The sequence below is a fragment of the Ochotona princeps genome, chromosome X, assembly GCF_030435755.1.
Source record: "Ochotona princeps isolate mOchPri1 chromosome X, mOchPri1.hap1, whole genome shotgun sequence".
Lineage (NCBI taxonomy): Eukaryota > Metazoa > Chordata > Mammalia > Lagomorpha > Ochotonidae > Ochotona > Ochotona princeps.
The window spans coordinates 79,811,728-79,832,511 of record NC_080865.1 but is presented as its reverse complement, the minus strand read 5'-3'; the positions used below and the strand labels follow the sequence as shown (position 1 = coordinate 79,832,511).

Genomic DNA, 20,784 nt, shown 5'->3' with positions numbered 1-20,784 from the left:
TATATTTATAAAACTGTATCATGAGAAAAAAATACAAATGAAATGGTTAAGCTGGAAACAAACTTTCTGGGGATATTTGTGGCCCTGCTAATTAAAACTCAAGCCATTTTAGGGTCTCTGGGTCTGGATGCAATGGAATTTACCCAAAGTCCCCTCATTGCCATAAAACCAAGTCTTATGAAGAATAAGCTTCTAGTTTACCCTACTTTGCAGTTTACTTGAAGTTGCTATGTAATCTGAGCATGGAATTGTACCCAGAATGCTACAGTTGTTTTTGTTAAACAACTCAAACATGACAAAATGGAACCCAAGGATTAATTTCAAGCATAAACTTGTCATTCCACTTGGGCTACATGCCTACCCTGCATTTGCTCACCTAGGTGGCCTCTTTCATATTTTATCTGTCAGTTGTCTGTCTAATGTGAGAAATACTTGGTTTTAACTGGACTCATTTAACTTATTTCTTTTTGGGAGAAGTGTTCTTTCACACCTAGGGGTTTATGCTAGAGAGAGAGGGATTGGCCTCTGGAAATCTTGCTGGATGCCTTGTGCATGTACTTATCCATTTGCAGTCAGGTCGAGGAGAACACCAGGGGTAGTTCAGCTGGGGTTGGTGGTGACTAACAAGAAGACCAGCAGGCTTAAGGTGTGTGTGGTTAGGAGGCTGAGTCTCCATAGACCACACTATTGCTGATTATGCCTTGAGAAATGGGTATTCTTTGAGAATAAGAACCCATTGTGTGCATCTCTCCACAGTTACGCATTCAGCGATGACCAGTTTGTACCTTTTGAAATTGGCTATGTGTAAATGACCAATGTCACTGTGTAAACCAGTAAAGACTACAAATCAGGGATACTTGTATTTTAGAGTGATTTTCCACCTACATGTTTTGAGTTCATGGGCTCTTTCCTCTGTCATTTCCAATTTGCTGTTGATCCTTTAGAATACGTTTTAATTTTGGTTGCCTTGCTTTTTAATTAAAATGTTACATTTAGAATGTATGCCTTTTATTTCTTTTCTCAGGTTTAACACTGTCCTAATTATTACAAGAATGTTTACAATTGAGTGGAAGAGCACTTTTCTATTTTGAACTGTACCGTTTTGATCCTGGCATCTACTGATTGTATATTCTCATGTAAATCGAGATTTTCCAGGTTATTCCTATGCCAAGTAGTTTTTGAGTTGCATTGTGCATTTTGAATATTATGTTTTAAGACTTTAGGTTTTGTGCAAGTCCTATGAAAGAAATGATATTTTACTAGGTAATTTTGACCCAGGTATATTTAGGCTGCAATTTGCAACCCATATCTGTGGACTGTGATTGCAATTTTAGTTTAAAATTTTGGTTATTTGGATCTGTGCCACATGAATGCCTCCCATGATCAGATTGGGAATTGGGCACTGACCTATGTTGTGGTTCAGTTCTAGAAGTTTTGGTATAGTCATTAGGATTAGATTGATTAGGATCAGATTCATGCATGCACAGCTTGGAGATGGTTGCCTTCCCGAGTGCCTACCTCTCTGCAATCTTCTAAATATTTTGTGGGGATCCTTTTTGTGATCCATTAGCCTGAAATCAGGGGTTTTAGTTCTGGACTATGCACATTTGTGAGTATGCTCACTTCCAATGAGAGACAAAAAATAGCAACAAGGAACACTGGGGAAGTTGCCTGCCCTTTTGTTATCACAGTTCTACCTAAAAAAAAGAAAGTTTAGTAGTTCTTCTTGCTTTACTTGAGTCAGTATAAAATAGTTTCTTCTGGAGCTTCCTCTGTTTGAATTAACCCTCACTATCAAGTTTCAGGCTGGGGAATATTACTGGGGATGAGCTGGGGAAATGTGATAAACTCACCATCAATTTGGTGATACTTTGATTTCTGGTTTTCTCTCCCAGTCTGCTGGGTCTATTAACATTCAGCATCTTTGAATAGCTGACCCATGAGTTTGGTCCAGATTCTACAGCTGATTCAGTGGGGTAGAGTTCGCTGACTTCATCTTGTCTTCAGCCAAGGGCATAGTAGTATTTTTTTTCCCCTGGAGATCCAGCTGTTAAACACGTATCAGCCCACTACTAGCTGATTCTACCAAGTATAGCTCTTCATGGATCCTTTCACTTTACTTGCATGGGGGCCTTCTGTTTTCTGACCCTGAGCAATAGTTTGTCAGTCTGAGCCTTGGTATGGGAATTATAATAGTGTATACCTCCCTGGGTTGTACAAGCAGTTAGGTGAAATAATGCTATATCTAGAACAATGCTGAGAATATAGTGTGTGCTCAGTAAGTGGAAGCTATAATATTTTTTAAAAGAATCTTGGTGTGTTTCAGTATCTTTCAGGAGTGGATAGGTATATATTTAGCTAACTCATACCCTAGAGCTGGGAAGAACTTATGGCATAGTGGTTTAGCACTTCTCCTTTAGAGCCAGCTGGGAAATCTCCCGCTCAGAAACTTACTGGTTATGTAATGTTGGGTAAGTCACTTCACCTTTCTGTGACAGCAGGAAAATGGGCACAATGATAATTTATATTTCACAGGATAATTAGAAAGATTAATACATGAAAAATACACATCAGTAACTGTGAGCTACTAATAACGTGTTTCACCTTGATTTAATGTCTACTGCGATCTAGACCCTGTGGGACTATTTAATGTGTATTTTGTAGATATAATGCCTATAAATGGTTAATTATACATACCCTCTCTTCAGGAGACATCTCACTGCATAGCAATCTGGTCTTTATAACATTCCAGGGCCAGGCACCACTTTCTGGATCTACTTTATTTTTTTATTTTTAAATTTTCATGATATAATTATATAGGCTCAGGAATCTGCTTTATTATCTAAACATGCTTACTGGACTTTAGCAAAAGGAAACTAATGAGAACACAGTTAATTTCTGCAGATTGAATAAACTCTGTGTCACTTCCTGCTTATAGCTATGGCCTTTAGTTCTCTTCAAATTCAGTTTGTGGCTTTTTGGCTTGCCTTTCTGTGAACCAGGCTGCTCAGTCAGTGGGACAGCAAATGTGTTGTTTCTGTTGCAAATGGTTGCTGGAGGCAGAGTTATAAGAAGTAGTTTTGCTAATACATTTTTTGAGGTTTGTCTGCCACACTCATTTTTTTTTTTAAGATTTTATTATTATTGGAAAGCCGGATATACAGAGAGGAGGAGAGACAGAGAGGAAGATCTTCCATCGATGTTTCACTCCCCAAGTGAGCCACAACGGTCCGGTGTGCGCCGATCTGATGCCGGGAACCAGGAATCTCTTCCGGGTCTCCCATGTGAGTGCAGGGTCCCAAAGCCTTGGGCCGTCCTCAACTGCTTTCCCAGGCCACAAGCAGGGAGCTGGATGGGAAGTGGAGCTGCCGGGGTTAGAACCGGCGCCCATATGGGATCCTGGGGCGTTCAAGGCGAGGACTTAAGTCGGTAGGCCACGCCGCCGGGCCCTCTGCCACACTCTTTTTCCAGGAAAATATTGACTCTAGTTTCCCTCACTGGGTGTCTGGTTGTATTGTATTGCATTGTATTGTATTTTTATCATTTTATTTTATTTTATTTTTCATGATGCGATTTCATAGGCACAGGGATTTCCCCTTCCACCTCATTGGTTATATTTAAATTTTCTTTGTGTTAGTCTTTTTGATTTGGAAATTTCTCTGTGATTTAAGTGTGTTGATTTTCCACTTTAGGATTTTGGTGAAAAATGGCTATAGTATTTGATAGTTAAAGCAACAGCAATAAAGCTCTTAATGTGATATGATACTATTGTAGAAGCCCCCAGCTTCTACTGCCTTCTAGGAAACAGCATAATATAATAAACAGAACTCTGTGTGGTAGTCAGAAAAACTTATGTCTAGTCCAGGATCTATCCCTAACTTTCTTGGAGTCCTAGGGAAAGATATATCAATGCCCTAGGCCCCAGATTCTGTCACTTAAATACATTGAAGCTAGGGGCCACAGCAACAGAGATGAGCTAAGGCCATGACAGAGCAGATGGATACCAGCAACTGCAGAGCAGTATCAGTGACCAACCAGCAAGAGCACAGGTTGCTGCCGGGGGCCCTGTTGGGGAAATGAGGGTTTTGAGGATCTGCTTTCTAGCCAAACTTGCTTGTTCTTTTATCATTGGGTTGGTGGAATCACTGACAACAGGAGTCCTCTATGAGACATGAAGGCTTAGGCCAGATGATTACTGAGTCCACTTAGCGTCAAAATTTGGGGATTACTGTGAGAGCAACTTGGGTAAAGCAGGTGCAAGGATATTGCTAAAGCTGCCACTGTTATACTTGGGTGCCCCAGACAGGAGGAACAAAAATTGAGTCAGTTAATTGTGCAGTTTTGTTTCCTCATTTCTGAAATGAGGATAATACTATCTCCTTGGCTAAGTGCTCAGAGCAGCTGTGAAGAGCAAATGTGGCACTGCCTATGAATATAGCCCTGATAGCACTCCCAAGTAGAAATAGTATAAGCCATGTCAGGGGCCCATTGGGGAAAATCCACTCATTTTCTGGCTTATCCATTGTGTATACCAGTGCCCGTATTGGGATCCTGGTGCTTGCACAGTAAGCATTTAGTCATTAAGCCATTGCACCTGGGAGACCCTGTAAAAGCTCCTGGCTCCTGGCTTCAGATTGGCTCAGCTCCGGCCATTGTGGCCGCTTGGCCACAAGCTAGAAGATGGAAGATTTTTCTCTCTTGTCTCTCCTTCTCTCTTTAAGTCTGCCTTTCCAATAAAAACAAGTAAATCTTTTTAAAAAACCCTTTACTTTCGTTGTTCTTGAAAGAGAGAGCTTTCTCATTTACTGCTTCATTCCTCAAACCCATCCCTCGCAGGGATGGATTAATCTGAAACCAGGGGCCCAGAGATCAACTCTGGACCCAAGTATCTGAGCCATAATCTATTATTTCCCCAAGTACATTGGTGGGAAACTGGATCAGAAACAGAATAGCAGGGATTCCAGCCAGGCACACTTGGCAGGGGATATAGGCATCAAAAGTAGTGACTCAAGTGCTGTCTCCAAAACCTGAACTGGACACCAGAATCTTAATTGTGTTTTCAGGAAATGTCCAAATAGCTCAGTTAACATTACTGAGTTATGATGGTTTGACTTTCGATTTTTCCATTACAGTTACGTGAAAGTAATGCATATTCAATATAAACCATACTGTACATTTTCACTTCTGATCTTTCGCCAGGCTGTTAGTATACAGTATGATGCTCTATCATGATGCTGACCATGATGACAACCACAACTCCCAGTCAATCCCATGATCATAAGGATCAGCAATTACTAGTGTACAGTATACTGTGTTGCAAAGCTGCAAGACTTGATAGGGTAGGTATATTAAATGCATTTTAATTTGTGACATTTTCAATGTATTAACTTAGCAGGGTGAAACTCCATTACAACTTGAAATCTTTTCTTGAACACAGCAAAAAGACTTAATTGAAAATGTTTCAATGTAGGCAACTTTTATATAGAATTGGATATAATTTAAATTGGAGCATAATTCTCTATAAAAACCATAGATACTACAGTGTTAACATTTTAATTTCTAATGTCTTCTGCATTCAAAAATTAGGGAAGACCTTAGCTCAAGAAACTGTTAAATTCTGATACATTTTGGATTTCCATCCTTTTTCCCTCACCCAAGTTCTACAGATCCTTTTTCTATGTGTCCTGTGCTGTTTTTATTTCATGTCAAGATGCACTGGGAAATTTTTTTGTTTTTTTATTAAGACACCTTCTAATTGATAAAGGAGATTTGCAGAAATTCAGCCAACATTTATTGTATTGGCTATGTGTTGTGCATTAAGCTAGAGAGTGGGGCTACTGAGATCTAGAAAAATATTCCTATTCTAAAGGAACCTTAGAGATTAACAAAGGAGCCATATAATTGCTATAGTGAGATAAGTACTCTGATAGCTTCATAGAAGGCCCTATGAAAGTCCAGTGTATTTTGTTTATGGAATTGGTTGACAAAACTGATTCTGGGAAGGCCACCATCGCGGAAGTAATTTAGTTGTCCTGGAGAAGGGGGATTGGTGAAGGATTTTCCAGGCTGAGGAAGCAGTATGTGCCAAGATACTGGGTCACTGGAGAGCATAGCTGTATAGGGAGCTACAGTAGTTTTATTAATTCAAGGGTAACTATTAAGGAGTAGCTTGATGGGAAAGGAGACTGAAAGAAAAAGCATGGGCTGGATTATGAAGGACTTTGGACATCATACTGGAAGTGAGAAACTAGTAAAGGATTTTAAGGAATTAAATTGACCAGGTTTGTACATTTATTTGAGAGCTAAGGTGTTGAAAGGGGATTCAAGATGTTTAAGCATAATTGACCAGGCATGGTCAGAAAACATGGGAAAAACCCAGTCTCCATCCAGGAGATGGCATAACATCCAGAAGAAGGTGGTAGAAGTGAGGATAGAGATTCAAACTTGATTCTGCATGTGTGGTCCAATTAGTAACTAGGGTCTTTGGGCAATCTTAGATAAGTGCTGTGAATATCAAGGTTTAACAATGACTGAAAAAAGATCCTGGATTTGTCACAAATGGAGTTACTAATGCAAGAGCTAAAGATATGGATAGCAAGAAGTGAACTGTGCTCTCACATGCAGAATCCAGGAGAGCTAGAAGGTACAATATGTTGAGTCCAAATCCATGACAGCTATTTTGTTGTTGTTATTGTGCTTTGCTCATATTAAAGAGCACAAACTGGAGTGTGTGTTTTATTTGGCCTACAACATTGCAAACACTTTGGGTCAACAATGAAAGTAAATTTTATAGTTTAAAAATTCAAATTTCTGCTTTTTCTCTCTTTTTTTAAAGATTTGTTTTTGAATTTATTTGAAAGGCAAAGTGATACAGACATAGAGTTAGAAAGAGACTGTTCATCCCTTAGTTAACTCCCCAAATGGCTGTGGGAGTCAGGGCTGACCCCTCTGGTTTCTCTTGAATATCCAGTACCTCCAGTACCTCTGGCAATATGGGGCTTACTAATGTTCTAATGAACTAATGATCATGTTGATCAGACGAGGCTAAGAGGTTACTGAGCCCTTTAAAGATAGTGTTTACTGAAAAAAACTAATGCTGGCCTTCCAACCTTTTGCAGACCTCCATTTCACACCAGCTGAGCACAGGCTGCCACACAATTTCTTTGCCTGCTTGGCCAGTGTGAGCTTTGAGTTTATAATTTCCAGCTTCTCCCATGCTTGGTTTTTGTGGAGATTTGGGTAGTTAGATTGGGCATAAAGGGTGGTTTTTTTTTTTTATCATCATAGTGAGGGGGTTAGGTCATCAACTGAGAAGGAAGGATATGGAGGACAGATCAGGTTTCAGGTAGTATCTGGACCTTTCACTATAACCTTGATAACATAAAATTAATCTGTAAGTGTGGTACCTTTTGGAAGGTGTTTTGTAAAGTATTTCTTATTGCTCTGTATTGTCACTGTTTACATGAATCTCTTTCCCCTCACCTGGAGATGCTCTTCTAGTCAAGAATTATGCCTTTTCCTTGGCTATAGGTTGGAAATAATAGAAGGTACTGAATATATATGTCTTTGTTGGGAGAAATGAGACAAGGAGTAAGAGTACCCCTCAGGGCTATTGGGGGACCAGTTGAGGCAGTGCATGGCAAAATGTGTAACACTGAGCCTAGCTCGTAGTAAACATGCAAATCCATTTTAAAAAAAATTTTGTGTATGAAAGCTTAAAGAGTAAGCACTTACTAAAAGCTGTATGCGCTTCTTCCCTGTTCTTTTCTGATGTCCATATTTCTGGGAGATTCCTTTAAGACTATGGTATCAGAAGCTTTTATATGCAGCCTTTCCCATATAATAGGTCACATGTTTATATTCGATGCATTAATGGTATGTGATGTACCTACCATATATTCAAATCTGTACCCAGCACTGTAGAGGCACCAGAGGCAAGATGCAGTTCCTACTCTTGCTCATTGTCTGATGAAAGGATCAGACCCACATTTACAGAGCTCTGTTTGTGGAAAGTGAACTTTTCTGTGTGCAGCTGGGGATTACAGGCAAAATGCCCCTGCCATTCAAAGAGGGAAAGAAGCCTCATGAGGTTCGGTAAACTAGGAAAGGCTTCCAAGTGAAAGTGATGCCAGACATGGCATGGAAAAGAATAGGAGCTCACCATATAGAAGTAGAGAGACTGGGAAGACAGTAATCTGCCCGCACAGGAATTTTCCCTTGGATTACTTTAAACAATGTAGAGACACTACTTCATTTTTTCTACAGGTCTATTTACCCACTAAGAGAACTCTATATAAACTGAACAAAAGCAAACATATCTCAAGGTGTGACATTTAACTGGGTAATGCCACCAGACTTATTTGAAACACGGAACTGGTGTCATTTCTTTGTCCATAGCTGAATACTCATTCAGCAAATATTTATTGAGCATCTATTATATGCCAAGCAGTGGTGCTGTTACCAAATACCGTGACATATAAAAACAAATGCAGTATGGGTCAGGGCCTCAAACAGACTCTATTTAGTGAGATACAAATGAAAATCATCTAATGTGCTTAGTCCAGTGGGAACTTTTTCAAACCACTGTGGAGTGTACAGATGGAAGATGTCATAAAGGAGGTGACATTTTTAATGGAAATGGATAAGTAAATTCTACTAAAAGTAGAGAAAGAGAAGTAAAAATCAGCTAGCCTTAAGCACAACTAGGAGCTTGACTGTCAGTGCAACCTTGTGGTCTGGTTGTCACAGTGTTTGTTTCGCAGATGAGAAAATTGAGGGCTCAGAGAGACTAAAGGACTCATCTAAGGTCACTAAGCTAGTCAGTGTCAGAGTTGGACTTTAAACTCAGGCCTGTGTGACCCTCCACCCCACCCCCATTTAGCTGCCTTCTTAGGGAAGAAACAGGGATCTGTGGGGATATGGAAAGGTATTTTAAAAGGCAGGAACAAAAGCATTGCTGGAGAAGGAAAAGGTCTAGGTGAAATGAGTCTCACTTCAACAATATCCTGACTTTGGAGAATGTTAGGTATGGCTATGTCCTTTTTTTAAAAAAATTTTTACTTCTTTTTATTATTATCATTTTATGATATAGTTCCAAAGGCCCTGGGATTTCCCTTATTCCAGCCCAATTCCCTCCCCCAATCCACTGAGTTCACCTATATCATTGCTATAATATAGTTCTTTATATACAGTCATATGTCCATCATTGTGGGCCTGGACAATGGCAGAGTCCAGCATCCTATTGTCAAGATATAGTGAACAGTTTCATTGGGAGTCCATCTTTGTCTGGGAGTAGAGATGCATACTGCATTGTATCCTCACATCTGGATGTGATAGTCTCCATTACACAGTTACTATACAACCCCTTACATGAAAACCCACAAAACAAAATCAACAACAGGAAGAAAAAAAAAGAAATTAATAACACCATGAAGTGAAATAACATGCTACTGAATCACTAATGTGTCGCTGAAAAAATGAAAAAGAAAATGAAGAACCTTCTTGAAGAAAATGATGCTACTATATCATGTATGAGTCATTGACTAATTTAATCAGAAGAAAGTATTTGAAGAGGTGAAACTAACAAAAAAAATCAAAATCCATGGGATAGAGTTTCCGCTGATCTTTGTTGGTGAAATATGTCTCCTGCAGGCAACAAATAGATGGGTTTTGTTTTTTTAATCCAGTCTATTAATCTATGATGTTTGATTGATGAGTTTAAGCCATTTACATTCAGGGTTAATGTGAATGGGTGGTAATTTGGTCCTGTCATTTTAGCAATGGGTTGTTCATTGATTTAGTCTTCTGCTGTTATTTTATTGAGATGTTCTTTGCATTTGCCTTTGGTTTTGTTGGGCGCTGTTTCTCTTCTCTGTGAAGAGAACATCTTGAAGTATCATTTGTAGGGCAGGTTTGGAAGAGGCATATTCTTTTAACTTTTTTTTGACTATGGAAGAATTTTATTTCAATTTCAAAGCCAAAGGAAAGTTTTGCTGGGTTATCCTGGGCTGACGATTTTTTGCTTTTAGAAACTGGAATATGTCTCTCCATTCTCTTCTGCCTGTAGAGCTTCCTTGTGAGGGATCTCCTGTGAGTTTAATTGACATTCCGTTGTATGTCAGTTGACTTTTTTCACGTGCACATTGAAGGATCTTTTCTTTATGTTCAATTGAAGAGAGCTTGATGATCATGTGTCTTGGTGAAGATCATTTTTGATCAAGCCTGTTAGGAGTTCTGTGACCTTCCTGGATGTTGTTTCCCAATTCTTTCTCTAGATTAGGCAAATTTTCCCTTATTATTTCATTAAATACATTTTTTAAACCGAACTTCTCTATCTGCACCTTCTGGGATTCCCATAACTCTTATATTGGGCCTTTTAATAGTATCTTTTTATATATATATACTGATCCAGCTCTGCTTCCAGCTACTTCTTTGCTTCTCCCAGGTGACAGGAGATATCTTCTGATTTTGAGATTTCTTTCTTCTGCATCCTTCATTCTATTTTGGAGACTCTGCACTGTACCTTTAGTTTGAGCCACTGTACTATTCATTTCTGATATATCAGCTTTCATATGATTCATATCCAGTGTGACATATTCCTTGAATTCCTTGAGTGCCTGCTTTACGTGCTTCATGTTGTTGATAAGTTTTATAAGAAGTGTTTTAAATTCTATATTCCTCATTTTCTCGATGTCTTCCTCAGTGAACTCTGAGGTTGGCAAAGGGTTTTACTCCTTCACAGGGGAGTCTTCAGTAATATTCCTTGTGTTTGTGTGTCTTCCTTTGCTCTTGGTCATTGTACTTCTAGTTAACAGAGTCTTCTTGGGGCAGGTTTCTAAGCTGGGTCACTCACAGGTCTACATCTTGATTTTACTTATTGTAGTTGGTGCATGGCTCTTTGTTTGCAGTCACTTGTGCCACTCCCTGCAGCAAGTTCCAGGTCTGGGTTCTTATGTTAGATTTCCACCATGGTCTCCATAGCCCCAGCTCCTGGCTCACCACTCTCCACCTCCTGTGATACTGTGCTGAGTCTGCACCATTGTCTATACAACCTTTCTCCCACTTCTGGTTGGAGCAGGTCCCAGGATTAGTGAGACACCAGGTGTCCTATATAGCTAAGTTGTTGGTGGTACTGGTCTTGCTGGAACTTGTTGGCCATTAGGTCTGAGGGCCACACAGACCTATTTTGATCCGTATGATGCTAAAGTCGGTATTACTTTCCTGTGGGACCAGTGCAATCTGGGGAACTCAGTGAGTTCTTCCCAATCTCAGAGCATGCCCAGCTCACTGTTGTCCTTTTTCATTCTTAAATCCTTTGTCACACAGTAAGAAATGGCACCTGATGTGCCACTACTAGAGTTCTTGATCTGCTGGCCGTCAGGTCTGTGGGCTACCTGGACCTGTCTTGGTGGGAGCCTGTAGGATAACCATCCCCCCCCCCCCCCCCGTTGTTGCAGTTTGCTGAGCCAGACATGTGTTCAGTCCCAGCTCAGTGCATGCACAGTCTTGCCCCATAGCCCTTGTCTCCTTAAGCAAAATGGCACTCGATATGGCTCTGAGGGGTGGACTGGGTTGTGAAATTCACCCTGTTCTCTCACCACCCATCTGGGATCTACTGCTCTGTCTCTTCTCCTAGTTAAATCAACAGACCATCCAAACAGGCAGTTCCTTGTCTGAATTCACCTCCTGAGCTCTCTGGGTGAAAATCCCTTCGCACCTTGTTGCTGGTGTAGTTCTGGCTGCTGGTGGAGTTCAGATCACTACTGGCTGAATGCTGCTGTGGTATCAGTCACTGCAACACCACACCATTGTGTCTGCTGCTTTCCCGTGTCTGTCAGTCTCCAGGTGCCCTCTACTGTTGTTCTGTCCTCTTCTATTTCCTGGAATGTGCCCTCTCTGCTTCACACTGGCTAATAGTTCTCTGTCTTTTTAAATGTATCCTTACTCTCTTCGGCCATCTTGATTTTGCGTATGTCATTTTAGAACTGCTTTCAAAATTGGTGTTGCTCAGTGCCTGCTTTTATCAGCTGTAAAATTCAGCTCAAGCATTTATTTACTGTCTTGGCTGCCACACAAGGGATTTGGGCTATTCAGCCGTCTTCAAAATAATTTGTACAGTGATAGATTGGAACAAGTCTCTGAAGTTCACTTCAGCCTTAGGTTTGCCAAAGTCAACAGATTGATGATGCTATTTCCTGTTGGTTACACCGATAAGGAGACATTGTGTGAGAGTAAAGGCTGCAAGGAACTTATTTTTCAAGAATTAGCTTTCTTGAAACTAAGTACAAAGTAGTATGTATTTAATAGCCGCATTAACCTCTTTCATGAACGAGACACAGTTTATATAAATAGATAAGCATACAAATACATAGGATGATGGGATAACCATATCTGTATTTATAAACCCATACACCTTTAATATAAACATAATGAGTAGTTCAGCAAGTAAAATTTGTACTGTGGCTTAACTAATAAACCTGACCCTGTAGCAACAAAGTCTACCATAATAGTTCCTTATTCTTAACAAACACAAACTTGTCCCTTTTCCTCCTTTGAGGAACTATATCTAAGGTCTAATGAGGTTAATAATGAAAAGAAAATCAATGCAAGTCTGCCTGATTTGCTGATGAGAACCTGCCAAATATTAGGAGGCAGAAGCTGCAGCACTACAGTCAACAAGTAGTACCATCAAGGCTGGCATTATGACATAGCTTGTTAACTGCCACTCGGGACACTGGCATCCTATGTGAGAGTACTTGGGTTCAGATCCTAACTCCAGTCCTGATTCAGCTTTCTCTTATTGCACTTGCGAGGCAGCAGATGATGGCTCAAGGACTTGGGTCTCTGGCACCTTGGGTCTCTGTGGGCAAACCAGATGGAGTTCCTGGCTTAGACTGGCCCTGACTTTTGGAGGAGTGAGGGAACAAATCAAAGGTTAGAAGAGGTGCCTCTGTATACCTATTCTGCCTGTCAAATAGAAAAATTTAATTAAAAAAATAGTCCCATACACCCATACAACTGATAAGCTTCCCCACACACCCCTGATATAATATTTTGGGTAGAGATAGAGATAGAGATAGAGATAGAGATAGAGATAGAGATAGAGATAGAGATAGAGATAGAGATAGAGATATATAAAACTCTTGGCAATTCTGGAATATTCCAAAATTGCCAAGAGTTTTCATTCTCTTATCTGGAATAATTTTTAACGATATCCCCTCTTTTCTCTATGACTAGCTGTTATCCTCGCTGAAATCTTTACCACATAACACTTACACTATTGCAATAGCTTTTAAGTTATAAATTTCATCCTAGCTGTTTTAAAATCTATCCATGCATAGCTGTTTAAAACCAAGCATTACTCTCTGCTTCTCAGTCATCTTGTACTAAACAAGTAATAGATATGTACTTTTCCCTAATCAGAAGACTAGCACATTTGTTGTTAAAATATACCAATTCAAATATAAATGAAATATAAATGAAATAAAGTCACCTGAATTTTCGCTGTTGAGAGATAACCATGTTGTTTACATCTCTTCATTCACTTCTTGTATTTGTACACACATGTAATGTTATGATTTTTGATTGTCTAGTGCTCTCCATGGTATAACCAGTGTTAACAATTGAGTGTGTATATGCTTTTGCCTCATTCTTTGGGTTTATGTAACTGAAATTTAAAAACAAATCCTCCTTTAAAAAAGTATCAAGTTATTTACTTTGCTTGTTGGTTTTCTTTCGTATTATTTTATAAATTTATTTTATCCTTGATGATGATTACATAGTTGAGAATGATGCATGCCCCATATGGACCACCAGTTAGGGTGGGAAGGGTCAAAGAATGGGGGAAAGTGGATGGGTCGAAGAATGGGGGAAAGTGGATGAGGAAACTGTCTGCAATCTTCCTTTTTCTTCCTCTATCTCAGGAAAGTGGGGAAGAAGGGGAGAGGGCTAGCAGCCCAACTGCATCAGTACCCAGGGATGGGGGATGGCCACTCGATTTCATCCCAGGGTCTCCAATGTGGAGTATATTCCAAGGGTGCTGCTTAAGTGGTTTTTATAGTTCTGCGATACTTTGATTTCATTGCACCAAGGTTGAGGAAATCCTCCCAAGGTCCATTGGCTGATGTAGTCCAACTTAGTCTCAATTCACCCAAATATGCGCTGTCAAAGCTGCCTGTGAGAGCTGTCCAATCTGCCCTCAATGATACTAGACATCCTCATTTGCATCTAGGCATGTGCTTGACTGCATAGGCCTCAACAACTGAGGAGACACAGTTCTGAAACATGTACTCCAGGTCAGAACACAGATCTTGTGATATCCAGTGGTTGGAGTTCTGAGTCCAGTGATCCAGTTGTTGGAGGAATCCCCAAAGAAACCTAACCAGAGGTGAATCCAGACCTGACTCCTGTGTGTGTCAGCCAGTGTGGCGTCTGGCTCAATCCATGAGCTGCATCAGCCTACAGAACACACTGGTGGTTGTAGTCACCTGGTCAGTTCTGTCACTAGCCCCATCTTGTGTGCAAACCAATGGATACTGCAGCCCAGCCTAACCCTACTTACCACACACTTGGCCTTCACACACACCAGCAGAAACTGCAGCCTAGTTGGGGTGACCCCCAATAACCACCACCAGGCCTGCCCCCAACCCTGGTTCCTGCACAGGCTTGTGTGTGCAGCAGATTTATCCATTCTGTCCTGCATCCCATTAGGCTTTTGCACACATCAGTGAGCATTGGAGTCTAGCTCAGCCTGATCAGCCACTATCTAGCCCACACTCATGCTGGTGATGTCACTACCTGTCTAGCCAGGTCTGCCCCAGCGCTGGTTCCTTTGCTTACTGGCAGGAACGGCAGCCTATCAGAGGGGGTACCCACAGTTCTCCTTAGGCCTACTCTCAGCCCTGAATCATGCACTTACCAGGTGGTTCTGCAGTCTAGCCTGACAGGACTTGCTCCCAGTCCTAGCACCTGCTAGTTGATGATGCAGCAAAGCATGACCAGCCTGCATTTACTCTGGCCCATGCATGCACCAGTGGATATTGTCACTTAGCCCAGCCTGACTGTCCTGCTAACACAGCTCACATGCAAGGCAGCAGGTTTTGCAGTCCTACCCAGCCTAGTCTATCCTCAGTCCCAGTTCTCACACTCACCAGTGGGAGCAGTGACCCAGAAGGGGAGTCCTCATAGCCTCCCTTCCAGGCTTGCCTCCACCCCACCCCCCAGGTCTTATGTATGCTGTTGTATGCTGTGGCCCAGTCTGGCATGGCCTGCCTCAACTCAGCATTCATTGTCACGTGCTGCAGCCTGGCTTGGACCAGTTTTAGCTCATGCTGGTGGGTGTTGCAGCCTAGCCCAGCCTGGTCAGCCCCCAGTCCTGGCCCTAATGTAAACTGGCTGGTGTTGTTGCCCAACACAGCCCTTCCTGCACCCTGTCCTGGTTCTCACATGTGCCAATGGGTGTTATTAATTGGCCTTGCCTGGAACACCCCCAGACCTGACCCATATGCATGCCACTGGGTACTGTAACCTGACCTGATCTGGGCTGCTTTCAGCTTCTTATGGTCATCTGCAAGGACTACATCCTGAAAGAAGAGTTCCCCAAGCTCCCTTATCAGGTCACCTCCCAATGGCAGATCTTGCACACACCAGTAGGTTCTTGGCGTAGTCTGACTTGGTCCACCTCCTGTCTGACAGGAACAGTGGCCTTTCCCAACCAGCCCACCTGCATTCTGGCTTTTACTATTGGGTGCTACAGCCCAGCTCTGCCTAGTGCTGAGACCTAGCCCAACTCAGTCTACACCCACTCTGGCTCTCAGGAGTACCAGTAGGTACTGGAGCCAGCCCAGTCTGGCATACCCTAGACTCAGTCCACACAAATACTAAACTGGCCATACCCAGCCTAGTTCATTGCCCCATTCCAGCTCTTGCGCTCACTAGTGGGAATCATAGCCCAACTGGGGCATTCCCCTACCCTCTCCCTCCACCACACCAGGCCGCTTCCAGCCACAGATCTTGCACATTCTAGTGGTTGCTCTGACCCAGCAAGGTAGAACCCATCACCTGGCTTGGCCTTTACCATCAGATGCTGTAGCCTGGCCTGGCCTGCCCTATTCCCCATCCTAGCTCTCACTGGTGGGTGCTGCGGCCTAGCCTTACTCAGTCTGTCTCCATCCCTGGCTTTCATGTGAACTAGTAGATGTAATAGCTTAGTATGGCATGGCCCACACAACATCCTGGCTCCCATACATGCTAGTGTGCTATAGTTTGGCCTAGCTTTGCCCGGTCTGGCCCATACAGAGCCGACCCACATGCCTGCCGACAGGTGAAGCAATCCTCCCTGGCCTGACGAATACCTAGCAGACTCATGTACTCACTAGTGGGAACTACAGCCCACCAGGGGAGTTCTCTAAGTTCCCCCACCAGTTCCACCCCATACCCAGATCTCATGTGTGCCAGTACATGGTAGGCCCTTACCCAGTAGTCTGCCCCCAGTGTCAGCCTTTTAGTGTGCTGGTGGATGTTGTGGCCCAACTGCTATACCAGCCCCCCCCCCCAGTTCTTATGCGTGCCATGGGTGTTGCAGCCTGGAACAGCCCAGCCTGTTCCCAACCCCAGTACCTATGAGTGTTAGTGAGTTCCATTGTCATGCCTAGCTTGGCTTATCACCACCCCCAGCCCTTGAGCAAACCAGGTAGTATGGCAGTCCTATAGGGGTGAGCCCACAGATTCCCCCACAGAATGTTTCCAGACAAGGTTCTGTCTTGCATGCTGGTGGGTGTCATGGCCCAGCCTATCGTGGCTTACCCCCTTCCCTGGCACTCATTGGTGGGTACTGTGGTTGAACCCTGCCAGGTAAGATCCCCATCCATGGCTTCCATGTGTACCAGTTGATGTTGGCTGATACCAACAAGCCCAGCTCGGGTCTCTCACATGGGCCTGTGTATTGGTTTGGCCTTGAAAGGACCTCCAATTTCCGTCCTCCAAACCACCTGGTCTCAGCACCTTCGTTTACCGGCAAGAGCAATAGCCTGTTTGGTGAAAGTTCCTCACCTATCACGTTCTCCCTTAGCAGTATTCCCACACATCTCTAGCCCGCTTCCCTGAGCAATCCACAGTTCCACATGCCTGTGAGGGTGCAGATCCCCAAGCTCAGTCCTTTGGCAATGTGTTGTGCTGACCTGGGGCCCTGCTCACCTGCCTGGCATCTGTACATGCTTGGATCTTCAGACCCCGTTTGCTAGCATGCCACAGCTGCCCCTCACATATCCTAAAAAAAGAAAAGAAAAAAAGAACAGGCATATATGCTGGCACACTGGTATAGTTAACACAAATTTGGTATTAACCAGGTCCAGAATGCCCACCAGCTATTAGCTGCTTTTCTCTCAGCAGTGTAACACTTGGCTAGGTACGGTGCAACTTAGTCCTGTGCCTACAGCTAGGAGTTTATTTCTTTTCTTACTTGACAATAAAATCCGCCCAAGTTTACTGGTACAGATCTAATTAATTCCCTTTAACATATGTATATTATTTCATAGTATAGATATAATTTATTCACCTCTATCCATAGAAAGGCATTCTTGCTACTCATTTTCTGCTGCTTTAGAAGTAATGTGGATTACTTTGGATATGTAATCTTTGGATATGCCCAGGATTTATTCCCCAACTACTCACAGCCCAGAGCTGGTTCCAGAGCTGGGTTGGGGCCACATCTATGACCCAGGGACACAATTCACCTCTCCCATGTGAATGGCAAGAATTCAGTTTCTTGAGCCATCACTGCCAGCTCCCAGAGTCTGTATTAGTAGGAAGCTGGAGCAGGAACTAGACCTGGATACTGAATCCAGACATTGTTACAAGAGACATGAGCATCTTAATTTCTAGGCCAGCTGTCCACCCCCCAGACTCTTGTATTGAATAAATGACCTCCTTCAAGCTGAATTGCATTGCAAACTTTATCACGTATCAAAATCTCAATGTGTGCTGGTCTGTATTTCCACATTTGGTTTTGTTCCACTGGACTGTTTTCCTATTCTTATGCCATCATCAAAGCATGTTTATTATAATGGCTTCCAAATACGTTTTAAATCTAGTGAGGCAAGTATCATTAACTAATTTTTCTTTTATATAACTTTCTCAGATATTCTTAGACATGTATTTTTAGTCTAAGCATAAAGATTATTTACTGGTTATAAAACAAAGCAATACAAATTATGGGATGGGAATTATAATTGTATTAACTATATATTCATCTGGGAGAACTGACATTTTAATTATACTTAAATTTTCTGTACTACATCATGGCACGTTGTCTTATTCAATAAATTTATTTATTTATATTTATTTTGAATTTACTTATTTATTTGGAAATCAAAGTGACAGGTGGAGAGATAGAGGGATATTCTATTCACTGGTTCAGTCCCCAAATGGTTGTAATCCTGGCTGAAGCCAGGACTGGGAGCCTGGAATTCCACCTGGGTTTCCATGTAGATGCAAGTGCCCAAGTACCTGGATGATCCTCAATTGCTTTTCCAGGAGCATTAGAAAGGAGTTGGATCAGAAATAGAGTAATCAGGACTTGAATCAGTGCTTGTATGTCATTCTGGCTTCCCAGGTTTCAGTCCAAGCTTTTGTGTCACAATGCTGGCCCCTGTTTATTTTCTAATCTTTTCTCTTTTATTTGAAAGAGTTAGAGAGAGAGAGAGAGAGAGAGAGAGAGAGAGAGAGAGAGAGAGAGAGAGAGAGAGAAAGCTCTTTCATCTGCTGGTTCACTCCCCAGAGGGCCACAATGATGCCAGGAAACAGGAGCTTTATCTGGGTCTCCCATATAGGTAGCAAGTGGCCCAAGCATTTGGTTCATCTTCCACTGATTTTTCCAAGAAACATTATCAGAGAGTTGGATCAGAAGTGGGGCAGTGGGGGTAAGAACTATTGCTCATATGGGATGCTGGCATCATAGGCTATGGCTTCACGCACTATACCGTAATGCCAGCCCCTCGATAAAAATAACTTATAACCAATGGTTAAAGTCCTTACTTAGTTCCAACTTTGGATCCCCATCCTCTCTTGCAATGACCATCAGGGTCACTCTGGAGCCCCCCCAAACAAACAAACAAAATTAGAATAGATAGACAGAGAACAACAAGGAACGCTTAGAACCAGACAGGAAATGGTCAGCGTGGATTCACATATACCTTACTAGGCTGGACACAGAGATTAGTTACTCCTCACTGGGGAATGGAAGATTTCTCTGCACACCCCTCCTAAAACTGTTCTGCACCTCAACTGTTGACATATGCCTTGTTAGAGTTATAAGCCAATTTAGACTATCCTAAAATCTGCCAAGTTCAGTAGAATTATGCTTCAACGCTATAGACTGCTGAATACTAAAATGAGGATAGACACGAGACAGTTGAATAGTACCCTATAGCCATTTTAAGGTGTATAGAAGCTGGTTGTATATAAACTAAAATTGAAATGTCAATGAAGTCGTCACAGGATGTGGTTAAGAACTTGCATTTTTTAAAACATATTGTTTACTCAATACCATGACAATTAATTCCATAATGTTGTAAACTGTTGTTGATGTTATGTTGGGGCTTTTAATTGATCAGGATGATATTCTATCAGCTCAGCCTTCAGACCAGAGATGGTCTCCCCAACAAGCCGTTGAATGTATCTGGACAATAAGATGCTGGACTCTGTGCTTGGTATACTCTTGCAATGAAAGAATCTTGACTGAATTTGAACTGTAATACTGTAACAAGGTGGAGGAATCCACCATGGGGGGAGGGTATGGGGAGGGGTTGGGGGAACCTCAGAGCCTATGAAATTGTTTCACATAATACAATGTAATTAACAAAAGAATCAGAATAAGAAGCTCAGCTACTGATGAAAGTGTGGTGATCATGTACTTTCATTTGGATTTTCTTTTGTAAACTCTAAGAAGATAACTTGAAAATCATTTATTAATAGTGAGAGTTTTTAGAGTATTGGGTAAGTGAAAAGTAAATGCAAGTATCTCTCAACACCACTATGCAAATTTTAAAACTATATCCAATTTTTACTGGGTAAGTTAAAAACCTGCCACAAATTGACCCATTTGTGTGTAATATTTAAAATTTTATCACTAAGTACATTTTATTTTTTTTATTTTTTATTTTTTTTAAATTTTTTTTATTAATTACATTGCATTATGTGACAGTTACATAGACTCTGGGTTTCCCCCATCCCCTCCCCATACCCTTCCCCCTGGTGGATTCCTCCACCTTGTTGCAATATTACAGTTCAAATTCAATCAAGATTCTTTCCTTGCAAACTTATGCCAAGTATAGAGTCCAGCATCTTATCGTCCAGATAAGTTGAACAGTTTCTTGGGGAGACCATTTCTGGTCTGAAGGTAGAGCTGGTAGAATATCGTCCCAGTCAATTAAGAATCCCGACATAACATCAACAACGATTTACACCATTATGGAATTGACCTGCACACCCCTCAAAAAAAAAAAAATGTTCTGCACCTTAATTGTCAACAAATGTCTTAGAGTTATAAGCCAGTCTAGATTATCCCAAAATCCGCCAAGTTCAGCAAAATTATACTTCAACACAATAAACGGCTAAATATTAAAATGAAAATAGATGCGAGACAGCTGAATAGTACCTCATAGCCGTTTTAAGGGGTATAACAGCCGGCTCTATATATAAACTAAAATTGAAACATTTTATTTTTTAAATGACACTTGTAATGATTATATATCTTTTAAAAAATATTTATTTGAGAGGTCTAGATAG

General features: G+C 41.6%; 1 long non-coding RNA gene across 1 annotated transcript in view; it reads left to right on the top strand.

Annotated features, from left to right (window-relative positions):
• LOC131478522 (uncharacterized) overlaps nt 1–20,784 on the top strand; it is a 109,536-nt gene that overhangs the window by 39,808 nt on the left and 48,944 nt on the right. The window contains exon 2 of the long non-coding RNA XR_009244525.1: nt 5,200–5,339. This is a non-coding gene — a long non-coding RNA (uncharacterized LOC131478522). The remainder of the gene's footprint in view (nt 1–5,199; nt 5,340–20,784) is intronic.